Source organism: Stegostoma tigrinum, chromosome 16 (genome assembly GCF_030684315.1).
Source record: "Stegostoma tigrinum isolate sSteTig4 chromosome 16, sSteTig4.hap1, whole genome shotgun sequence".
NCBI lineage: Eukaryota > Metazoa > Chordata > Chondrichthyes > Orectolobiformes > Stegostomatidae > Stegostoma > Stegostoma tigrinum.
In genome coordinates, this window is record NC_081369.1 from 30647888 (window position 1) to 30661410 (window position 13523).

Below are 13523 nucleotides of genomic sequence, written 5' to 3' on the forward strand. Positions count from 1 at the left end.
AGACCCTTCATCAGAGAGGGAGATGGGGAGAGGGAACTGGAATAAATAGGGAGAGAGGGGGAGGCGGACCGAAGATGGAGAGTAAAGAAGATAGGTGGAGAGAGTGTAGGTGGGGAGGTAGGGAGGGGATAGGTCGGTCCAGGGAAGACGGACAGGTCAAGGAGGTGGGATGAGGTTAGTAGGTAGCTGGGGGTGCGGCTTGGGGTGGGAGGAAGGGATGGGTGAGAGGAAGAACCGGTTAGGGAGGCAGAGACAGGTTGGACTGGTTTTGGGATGCAGTGGGTGGGGGGGAAGAGCTGGGCTGGTTGTGTGGTGCAGTGGGGGGAGGGGACGAACTGGGCTGGTTTAGGGATGCAGTAGGGGAAGGGGAGATTTTGAAACTGGTGAAGTCCACATTGCTACCATATGGCTGCAGGGTTCCCAGGCGGAATATGAGTTGCTGTTCCTGCAACCTTCGGGTGGCATCATTGTGGCACTGCAGGAGGCCCATGATGGACATGTCATCTAGAGAATGGGAGGGGGAGTGGAAATGGTTTGCGACTGGGAGGTGCAGTTGTTTGTTGCGAACTGAGCGGAGGTGTTCTGCAAAGCGGTCCCCAAGCCTCCGCTTGGTTTCCCCAATGTAGAGGAAGCCGCACCGGGTACAGTGGATGCAGTATACCACATTGGCAGATGTGCAGGTGAACCTCTGCTTTCCACATTAAGCTATTACCATGTTGCCTTGTAGAATATTATGTAAAGGCACTTTGGTTTATTCAGGCGCTGTTACTGTGAGAAACGAAGGATGGCAGTTTAAACTTAGTTTTACTAAAACACTTGCGGTCATAACCTTCTCTTCCTTACCATACACCAAATCAGATTACCATAACATACAGGGTGCGACTGCTCTCTAGAACAACGTGTCCAGATAGTATTTCCCCTCCCTGATGCAGCACAGCATTTGCAATTTGGATTCCACTTCAACAATTCTAAAACAAATTCCTTGAATCACAAGCACTTACTAGAGACATATTTGCTGATCATCCATCCAGTCCCATAGGTGCAACATATCACCTTCTCAGTCACCTTTGTTTTGTTTTAATTATTTGTTTTTGTAATTAAATTGTAATCAATGCTTCAAGTCTTGCTTGTGCTTATACTCATTTTATTTCAATTAATATTGCTCTTAGTACATTTGAAATTCCTGCATTTAAGTAAAATAAATAGAAAAACTAAAGCGGCAATTCTTTACTGTGATGCCACAACTCTTGATGTTGATTCCGAGCGTGGGTTTTGAACATATAGGCTTCATGGTTCCTGGTGTTTACTCTTGTCCAGGTCTTGCTGTTTTCTGACTCACCTCATCCACAAAGTCTTCTTGTTTATAGTCTCACTTTCCTTGAAGCCTGACTCTTAAACTCCTATCTGGCCCCACTCTTCTCACAATCCTCTCACTCTTCTTCTGTCTTCTGAACACATCCTCCTTGTTGTCTTTTACTATCTGCCTCTGCTCAGTGTGAAACCTCACCATTTTCTGGCATTGCTCTTGAAATCAACCTGTTTTCTGGCTTTGATTTCCTTGAATTCTTGTTATTTTTTGGTTGACTCTATTTAAAATCTCATTGTTTCCTACCTTGCTCTGTCGCCTAGCTGTGTGCAGGCTCTAAGCACCCCCCTCATGGACTCATTGTTTTTTGGCACTGCTGTGCATGATGTCCCACTCTTTTCTCCCTCTGCACATTCTTCAAAGTCTGCCCTGCTTTGCTTGGAATCTTGTTTGTTTTGCTGCACCTCTGTCATTGAAATCTTGCTGTTTCCTTGCCAGTCTCTCTGCCTATTTTGCATCTGATTGTTGATGAGTTGAAGGAGCTTGAAGAAGGATACCAAAATATACCAGTAGCAGCCTAGTGACTGGTGTTGGGAATGAACAGACTTATTATAGAGCCAGTGTACTTAAATTTCACTTTTGCTAATGCATTTGAAGTCTTCCACATGTAACAGGGAGCAAATAATAATTATTTTGTTTTCATTTATTTCAATACTTTAACATTTTGTAATTGAAGGAAAGTTCAGGTTGAATTTGATAACACACGTACAGTCAATTATTTCCCTTCTCTATAAAATGCTGTCAGACCTACTTTGGAGGCTGCAACTCTAAATGCCAGGCATGTTCTTACGTGAATGGCAGATCAATTAGTCATTGCCAGATATTTTGTAGTAGTGTGTCAGCTTAATCTTGCCAATTCATGCCTCCAAAAATGAATAATATCAGTATTAACTGTAACCAGATCTTACTAACTATGATCGAGCCTGATCTGGCACCTGTTTTTCATTGAGGATTCCTGACTGCAGTGATTTGGTTGACGCATTGATTGTTCTATATATATATTTATATATTAAACAGTATTAAATTATACAGATCTTCTGGTTTCTATTTCCTCCCAGTTCTGAAATGTACACTGCGTGCAATGAACATGTTTGGTTTCTCACTGTTCCATGACCTATATTCCTTCGAGGACACTGAAGCCTAGATATTAACAGGCAGGAAATGAGGCAAAATCTGAAAGCAGTCAAAGGCCTCCAACCCCACCACACCCGGCACCTTCCCCTGCAACCGCAGAAAATGCTACACCTGTCCCCACACCTCCTCCCTCACCCCCATCCCAGGCCCCAAGATGACATTCCACATTAAGCAGAGGTTCACCTACACATCTGCCAATGTGGTATACTGCATCCACTGTACCCGGTGCGGCTTCCTCTACATTGGGGAAACCAAGCGGAGGCTTGGGGACCGCTTTGCAGAACACCTCCGCTCAGTTCGCAACAAACAACTGCACCTCCCAATCGCAAACCATTTCCACTCCCCCTCCCATTCTCTAGATGACATGTCTATCATGGGCCTCCTGCAGTGCCACAATGATGCCACCCGAAGGTTGCAGGAACAGCAACTCATATTCCGCCTGGGAACCCTGCAGCCATATGGTAGCAATGTGGACTTCACCAGTTTCAAAATCTCCCCTTCCCCTACTGCATCCCTAAACCAGCCCAGTTCGTCTCCTCCCCCCACTGCACCACACAACCAGCCCAGCTCTTCCCCCCCACCCACTGCATCCCAAAACCAGTCCAACCTGTCTCTGCCTCCCTAACCGGTTCTTCCTCTCACCCATCCCTTCCTCCCACCCCAAGCCGCACCCCCAGCTACCTACTAACCTCATCCCACCTCCTTGACCTGTCCGTCTTCCCTGGACCGACCTATCCCCTCCCTACCTCCACACCTACACTCTCTCCACCTATCTTCTTTACTCTCCATCTTCGGTCCGCCTCCCCCTCTCTCCCTATTTATTCCAGTTCCCTCTCCCCATCCCCCTCTCTGATGAAGGGTCTAGGCCCGAAACATCAGCTTTTGTGCTCCTGAGATGCTGCTTGGCCTGCTGTGTTCATCCAGCCTCACATTTTATTATCTTAGCAGTCAAAGGCCCTGGTTAGGACACATGCATAGGCTTCCACTGATCCTAATGGAAGGACATTATTTTGTTTTCCACTAAATTGACAGGCTGGTTGGTGGCTGGCAGACACATCTGTGGCAGAGGACAGCAGTTGGGAACCAATGGGACTGCCCTGACAACTAAAACGGGCCTTGGGAAAGGGGTGTGATGTTGCTGCTGGGTATTAAATCAGCTGTGGTTATCTGAATGGAGTAAGAGAACAAACATATCGTGCTGGGTTCTCTACTCACAGCAGAGAGAGATAGAGACAGAGGAATCAACAGAGGTGTCAGGAGAGGTATAGGTGAATTTGAAGGGATGGCTGAGTACTTTCTCCTTTCCTGTTGGGAACGGGAGGGAATGGGTGCATTGATAACCGAGTTCAAGTCTTGGTGTTGCATGGGACTTGAAACTAATGTCCAGCATTTAAAAGTGATATATTCTCTTGAATCAAACTTTTGGGCATGGTGGACAATCACATAGATAACACAGTGTGAAACTAGAGGAACATTTTTTTCCGAAGAAGGGTCCTGACCCAAAACGTCAGCTTTCCTGCACCTCTGATGCTGCCTGGCCTACTGTGCTCCTCCAGCCCTACACTGTGTTAGCTCTGACTCCAGCATCTGAAGTTCTCACTATCTTTCTTGGTCCATCATATCCCGAGATACAATTTGAATTGAGATCTTATGGTTCATAGACATGGGCATTAACATTGTATTACAAGGATGCCTTGATATATTTTAATTTAAACAATTTGGCACAATTTAATGCCTTCCCTTGTGATGGGTTTGGTGGTGTCGTGTGTGGTAGTTAATTTTGGGTGAGGGTGTCTGCTGGGACCTCATGACCTCCTTGTTTCTTCTAGTTAAAAGCTTCCTGTTACAATGATGTAGTCAATTAGTGCATATCTAAGGGCCTGATCCCATTGTTGCTGATAAGGCGAGAGCTTGCCACACAGGATGCCTGAATGAAAAACAAATCCTGTTGGCTTATTCAAAGAGTTCATGATCAAGGAACTTGGGATGGGGAAGCGAGGGACATGCTGAGATCTTTCCCTACCCTTGCTGTAAACTCTGTTCCTCTCCTCCACCTTCCACCCTGTGATTCCCATTCCCATCATTACTTTGTGACAATAAGCCCTTGGAGATCCTGGCCTCACTTGTGTTCATCACCATGAGCAGACACCATCGTTGTGGTGATGTGTCCCTCTTGATGTTTGGCAGCTCTCAGTGAATGGGACCCTCAACCTGGACACCATAAGAGGCTTTGATGCCTAGTTAATTGTCTGTTTGGCACTTTATGCAGTGGGGCTTCACAAAAAGAAGAGGTCTGAGGACATTTCAATCACGGAGAGTGAGGCAGTAGCATCTCCAGTTGAGTGAAAAAGCCATCTCAGAAGCACTACTAAGGTTCTGCCGCGGTTGACAAGGCCTTCAACTGTGCCTGCCAAATTCCTGCACTTCTACTCTACCCTTTTCTCAACCCTCCCAGAACTTCAATACAGTTCCTTATGTCTTCACCTTTCACACAACTAACTCCCATCTTCAACAAATTAATTTTTGCCATTTGTGTCATCTTTGTTGTGATATTGCCACCAAGCACATCTTGTGTTCCCTGCCAGCACCTTTTCAGCATTTGGAAGGAACTGTTGCCTCTGTGAACTCCTGATCCACTCCTCGGTCACCCCCTTTACTCTCTTCCCTTTCCTATTACACCTTTCAAAGCATGAAATCACTGGAGTCAGAAGACCTGTCCTTTTATCTCCTTTTCCTCACCATCCAAAGGCCCAAACACTCCTCCCAGGTGAAGCACTGATGTATGTGGACTTTCAATTCACTCTTCTGTACTCACTGTGCACAATGTACTCTCCATTACATTGGGGAGCTTGAATGCAGATTGGGTGACTGCTTTATAGAACACTTTCATTTATTCCACGAGCATGACCCTGAGCTTCTGGTACCTTTTCACAGAGATGTTTCTGCCCTCAGTGTATGCCATTGTCTAATGTAATTTCAGAAACAGGATCTCAATTTTCCAAGATAATGGGAACTGCAGATGCTGGAGATTCCAAGATAATAAAATGTGAGGCTGGATGAACACAGCAGGCCAAGCAGCATCTCAGGAGCACAAAAGCTGACGTTTCGGGCCTAGACCCTTCATCAGAGAGGGGGATGGGGGGAGGGAACTGGAATAAATAGGGAGAGAGGGGGAGGCGGACCGAAGATGGAGAGTAAAGAAGATAGGTGGAGAGGGTGTAGGTGGAGAGGTAGGGAGGGGATAGGTCAGTCCAGGGAAGACGGACAGGTCAAGGAGGTGGGATGAGGTTAGTAGGTAGCTGGGGGTGCGGCTTGGGGTGGGAGGAAGGGATGGGTGAGAGGAAGAACCGGTTAGGGAGGCAGAGACAGGTTGGACTGGTTTTGGGATGCAGTGGGTGGGGGGGAAGAGCTGGGCTGGTTGTGTGGTGCAGTGGGGGGAGGGGATGCACTGGGCTGGTTTAGGGATGCCGTAGGGGAAGGGGAGATTTTGAAACTGGTGAAGTCCACATTGATACCATATGGCTGCAGGGTTCCCAGGCGGAATATGAGTTGCTGTTCCTGCAACCTTCGGGTGGCATCATTGTGGCAGTGCAGGAGGCCCATGATGGACATGTCATCAAGAGAATGGGAGGGGGAGTGGAAATGGTTTGCGACTGGGAGGTGCAGTTGTTTGTTGCGAACTGAGCGGAGGTGTTCTGCAAAGCGGTCCCCAAGCCTCCGCTTGGTTTCCCCAATGTAGAGGAAGCCGCACCGGGTACAGTGGATGCAGTATACCACATTGGCAGATGTGCAGGTGAACCTCTGCTTAATGTGGAATGTCATCTTGGGGCCTGGGATGGGGGTGAGGGAGGAGGTGTGGGGACAAGTGTAGCATTTCCTGCGGTTGCAGGGGAAGGTGCCGGGTGTGGTGGGGTTGGAGGGCAGTGTGGAGGAAATGCTACACTTGTCCCCACACCTCCTCCCTCACCCCCATCCCAGGCCCCAAGATGACATTCCACATTAAGCAGAGGTTCACCTGCACATCTGCCAATGTGGTATACTGCATCCACTGTACCCGGTGCGGCTTCCTCTACATTGGGGAAACCAAGCGGAGGCTTGGGGACCGCTTTGCAGAACACCTCCGCTCAGTTCGCAACAAACAACTGCACCTCCCAGTCGCAAACCATTTCCACTCCCCCTCCCATTCTCTTGATGACATGTCCATCATGGGCCTCCTGCACTGCCACAATGATGCCACCCGAAGGTTGCAGGAACAGCAACTCATATTCCGCCTGGGAACCCTGCAGCCATATGGTATCAATGTGGACTTCACCAGTTTCAAAATCTCCCCTTCCCCTACGGCATCCCTAAACCAGCCCAGTGCATCCCCTCCCCCCACTGCACCACACAACCAGCCCAGCTCTTCCCCCCCACCCACTGCATCCCAAAACCAGTCCAACCTGTCTCTGCCTCCCTAACCGGTTCTTCCTCTCACCCATCCCTTCCTCCCACCCCAAGCCGCACCCCCAGCTACCTACTAACCTCATCCCACCTCCTTGACCTGTCCGTCTTCCCTGGACTGACCTATCCCCTCCCTACCTCTCCACCTACACCCTCTCCACCTATCTTCTTTACTCTCCATCTTCGGTCCGCCTCCCCCTCTCTCCCTATTTATTCCAGTTCCCTCCCCCCATCCCCCTCTCTGATGAAGGGTCTAGGCCCGAAACGTCAGCTTTTGTGCTCCTGAGATGCTGCTTGGCCTGCTGTGTTCATCCAGCCTCACATTTTATTATCTCAATTTTCCAAAGATGGTAGGAACTGCAGAAGCTGGAGAATCTGAGATAACAAGGTGTAGAGTTGGATGAACACAGCAGGCCAAGCAGCATCAGAGGATGAAGAATTTCTGAAGAAGGGCCTAGGCCTGAAATGTCAGCCTCCTGCTCCTCTGATGCTGCTTGGCCTGCTGTGTCCATCCAGCTCTACGCCTAGTTATCTCAATTTTCCAACTTTTTCTGCTTTTATTATAAGTAAAAGGAAACTCCTGAGCAGGGAGATATTTGCAGTTGGGGAAAAGGGGGAGCCCATGCTGGCTGTGCTACATTATTCTTGCAGAAATCTGGACAGCACACTTGCTCCTTTGCCACACAAACAAAACTTTAGCTCTGAGCTATTCTGGTGTCATCCTTTGTTATGAGAGTTTTACTAAACAAAGAACTCACTCACTAAATTAACATAGGCATCTCAAATACATGACTAATTTGCATAGATTAATGAAGCTCTCTATTGATTCTGGTAAACACTTCTGCTGCGGATCAGAAGACTGGATGTATTGTTGTGGGGCAATACCTTGATTCATCACTTTGATTTTAATTTGGCTTTCACCCTTTTGAACTGTTTCCTTGGCTGTTAAATGAAGCCAGGAAGAAAATAGTGGATGCTGTAAGGATACTTTTCCAATCCTCAGTAGACACAAATGAGGTCCCAAATAACAAGAGATGTGTGAACATTGTACCACTATTGAAAAAAAGTGTGTGAGGAAGGTGGAGCTCTCTGGATTTTGCTTCCCAGTTTGGTGCTTGAGGGCAAAACCCTCAATCCCTTTTTATTATCTCTGAACCATTGTAACCTGCAAGGCAATGGACCAAGTGCTGGGAAGTGAGACTAGGATGGGTCGCTTGTTTATTCAGCTGGCGCAGACATGATGGGGTGAATGGCCTCTTGCTGTACTGTAAGCTTTCTATGATTTTCCACCAGACAAAGGGAATTAAAATTTTGCCGATGAGTGGGTTATTTAAATACATTTTTTACATCTTAACCTTCAAAGGTGAGCCTACATTTGTTGCCCATCCCTATTTGCTCTGGAGAGGGTTGTAATGCTGCATGGAATTGCTGCATTCCATGTGGAGTAGGCACATATACAGTGATGTTAGGAAAGGAGTCCCACAGGTTCATATTTTTGATCTAAGGGAGCAAAGGAATAAACAGTAGACCACAAATCTATCAGCCTTACATCAACAGTAGGGAAAATATTTGACTCTGTTTTAAAGACCATGATAAATGAACACTTGGATTAAAGAAATGGTCTGAATGGACATATTCTGTATGAAATTCATGTTTGGCAAATTTATTGGAGATTTTTAAGCATGTTACCAAAAATCCGATAAAGGAGAGGCAATGGAGTAATATATTTGGATTTTCAGAAGTTTTCTAATAACATACACCATGGGAAATTTATTAGAAAATTAAAGCACATGTTATTAGAAGGTAATACACTGGTATGGATTAAGGATTGGTTAACAGACAGAAACCACAGATGAGGAATAAATTGGATTTGCATGTGGGAAATCATATCTCACTAATTCGATTGAGCTTATTGAAGAGGTGACAAAGAAGATTGATGAAGGCAGAGCAGTGGATGTTGTCTATATGGACTTTAGCAAAGTTTGACAAGGTTCAGCATAGTAGACTGGTTAATGAGGTTAGATGCCATGGGATCTGTGAGAGCTAGCTATTTGATACAAAATTGGCTTGAAGATAGGAGACAGACTGGAGATCTGTGACCAGCAGTGTACCATAAGGTTAGGTGCTGTGTCCACTGCTTTTCATCATTCATATAGATGAATAGGAGATACAGTTATTAAGTTTGCATATGACACTAAACTAGTTGGTGTAGTGGACAGTGAAGAATGGTGTTTCAGAGTACGACGAGACCTTGGTCAGAGGGGCCATTGGGCGAGGAGTGGCACTTGGAATTTAATTTAGATAAATATGAGGTATTGCGTTTTGGTAAGGCAAACCAAGGCAGGACTCATACAGATAATGATTGGGCACAGGGAGTGTTGCTGAACAAAGAGACCTAAGAGTGCAGGTACATTGTTCTTTCAAAGTGGAATTGTAGGTAGACAGGGTGGTGAAGAAGGCATTTGGCACAAATGTCTTCATTGGTCATACTTGAGTGTTGGAGATGGGATTTCATGTTGTGACATACAGGACATCAATAAGGCCACTTTCATACACTATTCTGATTGCCCTTCTATAGGAAGGATGTTGTTAACCTTGAGTGAGTGCAGAAAAGATTTACAAAGATATTATCAGGGCTGGAGAATTGACTTAGTGATAGAGGCTGAAAAGGCTGGGGCTTTTTTTCTCTGGAGTGTCAGAGGCTAAGCGGTGACTTTATAAAGGTTTATAAAAACGCAAGGGACATGGATAGGGTGAAGGAGTCCAACTCTAGAGGACAAAGGTTTAAGGTGAGAGGGGAAAGATTGTAAAAGGATCTGAGAGGCTATTTTTTCACTCAAAGTGGTGCATGTATGCCAGAGAAAGTGGTGGAGGCTGGTGCAATTACAGCGCCTAAGAGTCATCTGGGTGGATGTACTAATAAGAAGAGTTTAGAGGGACGTGGGTCAAATACTGGCAAATGAATCTAGGCCAGATTGGGATAGCCTGTTGGCACATCCAGTTGGATGAAAAGGTCTGTTTCTGTGCTCTATGACTCTATAGTCATTCATACTTTGGCAGCTGAGACTATTGGGTTACCACAAGAGTCAGTGTTTTGAAGAAGATGGAAAACATTTTCAGAATGATTTGGACAGGTTTCGTGATTGGGCAAGAATATGGCAGATGGAATTTAATGTGGAAAAAATATAAAGTAGTCCATTTTGGTAAGAAGTCAGGTATGCAGAATATTTCTTAAATCGTCAGAGGTTTGAAAATGTAGATATACAAAGGGATCTCGGCATCTTTGTTGACAACTCACTGTAGGCTAACCTGCAGGTGCAGCAAGCTATAAGGAAGGCCAATGGAATGTTAGGCTTTATCACAAGACAAGTAGTCTTGCTCCATAAATCTTCCTTCATATGTATAGGAAGTGTTGTTAGACCACACCTGGAGTACTGTGCCCAGTTTAGAGCCCTTTATCTCAGGATATGTATTATTGTCATCGAGGGAGTGTAATAAAGGTTCCCCAGACCTGTTCCCAGGATGACAGGATTTTCCTTTGAAGAGGGATTTGACAAATTGGGCCTGTATTCTCTAGATTTTTGAAGAATAAGAAGTAATCTCACTGAAGCCTACAAAAACATTAAAGTGATAGGTGCAGGTAGGATGGTATCCCCTGTTGAGGACCATAGAACCAGGGGCACAATTTAAAATAAGGGGAGTGCCATTTAGGATAGAAATGAGGAGAAGTTGTTCTACTCAGCGAGTGGTGAGTCTTTGAAATTCTCTGCCCCACAGGACTTTGGAAGCTCAGTCTTTGAGTATATTTAAATTTGAGGCTTATAAATTTCTGATTACTGATGGCATAAAGAGTTATGGGTGAAAAGGCATTGAAGTATTCGATCAGCCATGATTGAAGTAAATGGCAGAGCTCAATGGGCTGAATAGCTAACTCCTATTCCAACGTTCCTAAAAAAACTAACACATTTACACTGGGATTGTAAATATAATTTATTTATTGTATACCCTCTGTATTTTTAGGTGAATTTGAAAAATTGTGTTGCAACGCTAAGTGGACTTGTTATGTTACAGTTCTTTCCAGTTTAATGTACACAATCAATATTATCTCCAAGTGTTTTCACTACTAAACACCTATTGCTAGATGAATTGACTATTTTAAGTAGCCTACACGCTATATTATTACCGTTATTTACTTTAATGTCGTTCAGGTTTGATGCTTACAATAAAATATTACTAAGCAATTGTTAAAGATTGTACAACCAAATTAATGCCTCAAAAACCAAAAACAAAATTATAGACTTCTTCACTCAGGATTCTCAATACTAATATTAGTTTACCAAACATATTATATAGAAGTATTGATCTGTGAAGAAATAGCAGGAATTAGATGTTAGTTTTTCTTTTATGATCTTGAATTGGTCAAGCTTTTTGGCCTTTATCAAGCTGCTCATGTGTTGAGTGAAAGCCTGCCCTACAATTTCCACGACAATAGCGCATTCTCCAGGACCTGATTTTCCTCCTCCACATGTGCAAGTTCTTTGTAGCCTTGTTTTTTGTTTAATATTACTTTCTATGCATGTGGAAATTACTCCAATCTGATTTTTGGTGTCCTTCACCCTCCCCTGCAATACAACCCCATAACTTTGACATCAACATCTGGCATTATTTCCATGTCCTTAACGCCTGCACACACAAGCCTGTAAATGCTCCTGCATGTGAAATAACCTCATCCCAGCATCACCACTGTTGGTCAGTGTTAGATGCCCTCCTTTACAGTGTTAAATAAATCACAGGACATAGCTGGAATGCTGGTATGACCTGATAGAGCAGACATATTTAAATTGCAATGAAAGCTTCCTTTCAATGTTAAGACCTTAACTGAGTATTTTTTCAGTTCTTGTTTTGATTCCCTTCATTGGCAGTGTTGACGTTGTGCAGAAATACATGCATAGAGAACTTGGGCCCCTCCGATTTGCACTGTACACTTTTTGAAAAGCCTTCTTTAGTGAAGTGACTTAAGAGAGAGATGGTGGCTGTAATTTTTTAAATTTACGTTCTAACATATGAACATATGAATTAGGAGCAGGAGTAGGCCAATCAGCCCCTCTGTCATTCAATATGGCTGATCTGATTTCTCCATATTCCCACTCACCCTTGATAACCTTCCACCTCCTTGCTTATCAAGAATTTATCCACCTCTGCCTTAAAATATTCGCAGACTCGCCCAGTCGTGCTGAAAGGTCAGTGAGCTGAGGGTGTGTGAGATGTTGAATGTGGTAGTTTTTTTTATGTTTTAAGTGTGAATGCTGGCAAATTTGTGAGAGCCAGGCACACTATGGTGCAGATAGTGATATATTAGTAGCTGCAAAACGACATGGCAGCCATTACTTGCGCACAAGCCAACTGACAGAGAGGCCTGGCTCCTGATCTTGTGTGCGGCAGTCCTGTGCAACAGCAAGCTTAAAATGCTAACTCTCACTCAGAAGGTCATGAAGATTTGAGCAGACAGTGGCACATAAGCTGACAGAGTTCAACAGATCATTCTGCCTCCTGCAGAACTGAAACCAAGTTTTTCTGAGGTGCCCTTGGGCACTGACCTCCAACACCTTTTCTGTCCAGGCTGCCTTCATCAGTCAAGATGACCACATGTTGCCATCCTTCGGGGAAAATGCTTCCCTTCTCTCCTGAGCAGTCTTGAGGACACCTTTTAGGGAGGCATGGCTGAAATGTGGTGCTGCTTTTTGCCTGGTCTCTGATAGCTCCAGGGGTGGATGGTGGTGATGAGAGAGTTTGAGCACTGCTCTTGAGATGCAGAGAATGGAGCGTTGTCCAGGTTGCTTTTAAGTATTGTGTCCATAAGTTGGGAGCTCAGAAAATCCCGGCAGGGGGCAGAACCTGCTGCCTTGCCCATAAAACTTAGGGTTTTATCCCTATGTGGCTATGTATTGAGCTGTGTAGTACATAATTGTGTGAGAAAACCTGACCTTTCTGCAGTGAAAGTGCCTCTTTAGTTCACCTTCACCCTGAGTCTCAAAGAAACATAATTCTGCCCATTGTTTCCAGAGACATTAGCATGAATAAATGTGGAAAATCTCAAACAAATTTGTTGTTCAGAATATATAGTCCCAGTTTTGTTTTCTGATGCTGACCAGGATGAAAAGAAGAGGCTATACAAGAAGATAGTTCATGAATGAAAGCTAGAAAGTCAGTGGATTTGATTGCTCCATTAATACAGATGACTTAATGGACAGGAACTGCCACAACAGTTTTAAGATTGTTAGTTTGCCTACTAACAAGATGGGAATGCAATAATAAATTGTCTGTCTTGGCCACTATATGTTGAATTCCCAATGAGCAGGGCCTAAATTCCCCAATGTGACCATACGGAATGGATCCTTCGAATCTCACATGTTTAAGACCAGGCATTAACCCATGCAAATTATTTGTGCTTAGATTTCCCAATGTGCTTTCCAATGGTTTAAATAAGCTCAAGATCTCTCTTAGAGAAGGAAATATCAGAGCTGTAGCTATGAGTTGACTCACTTACGCCTGACAATATTTAAACAGGATTTTTGAAATGCCA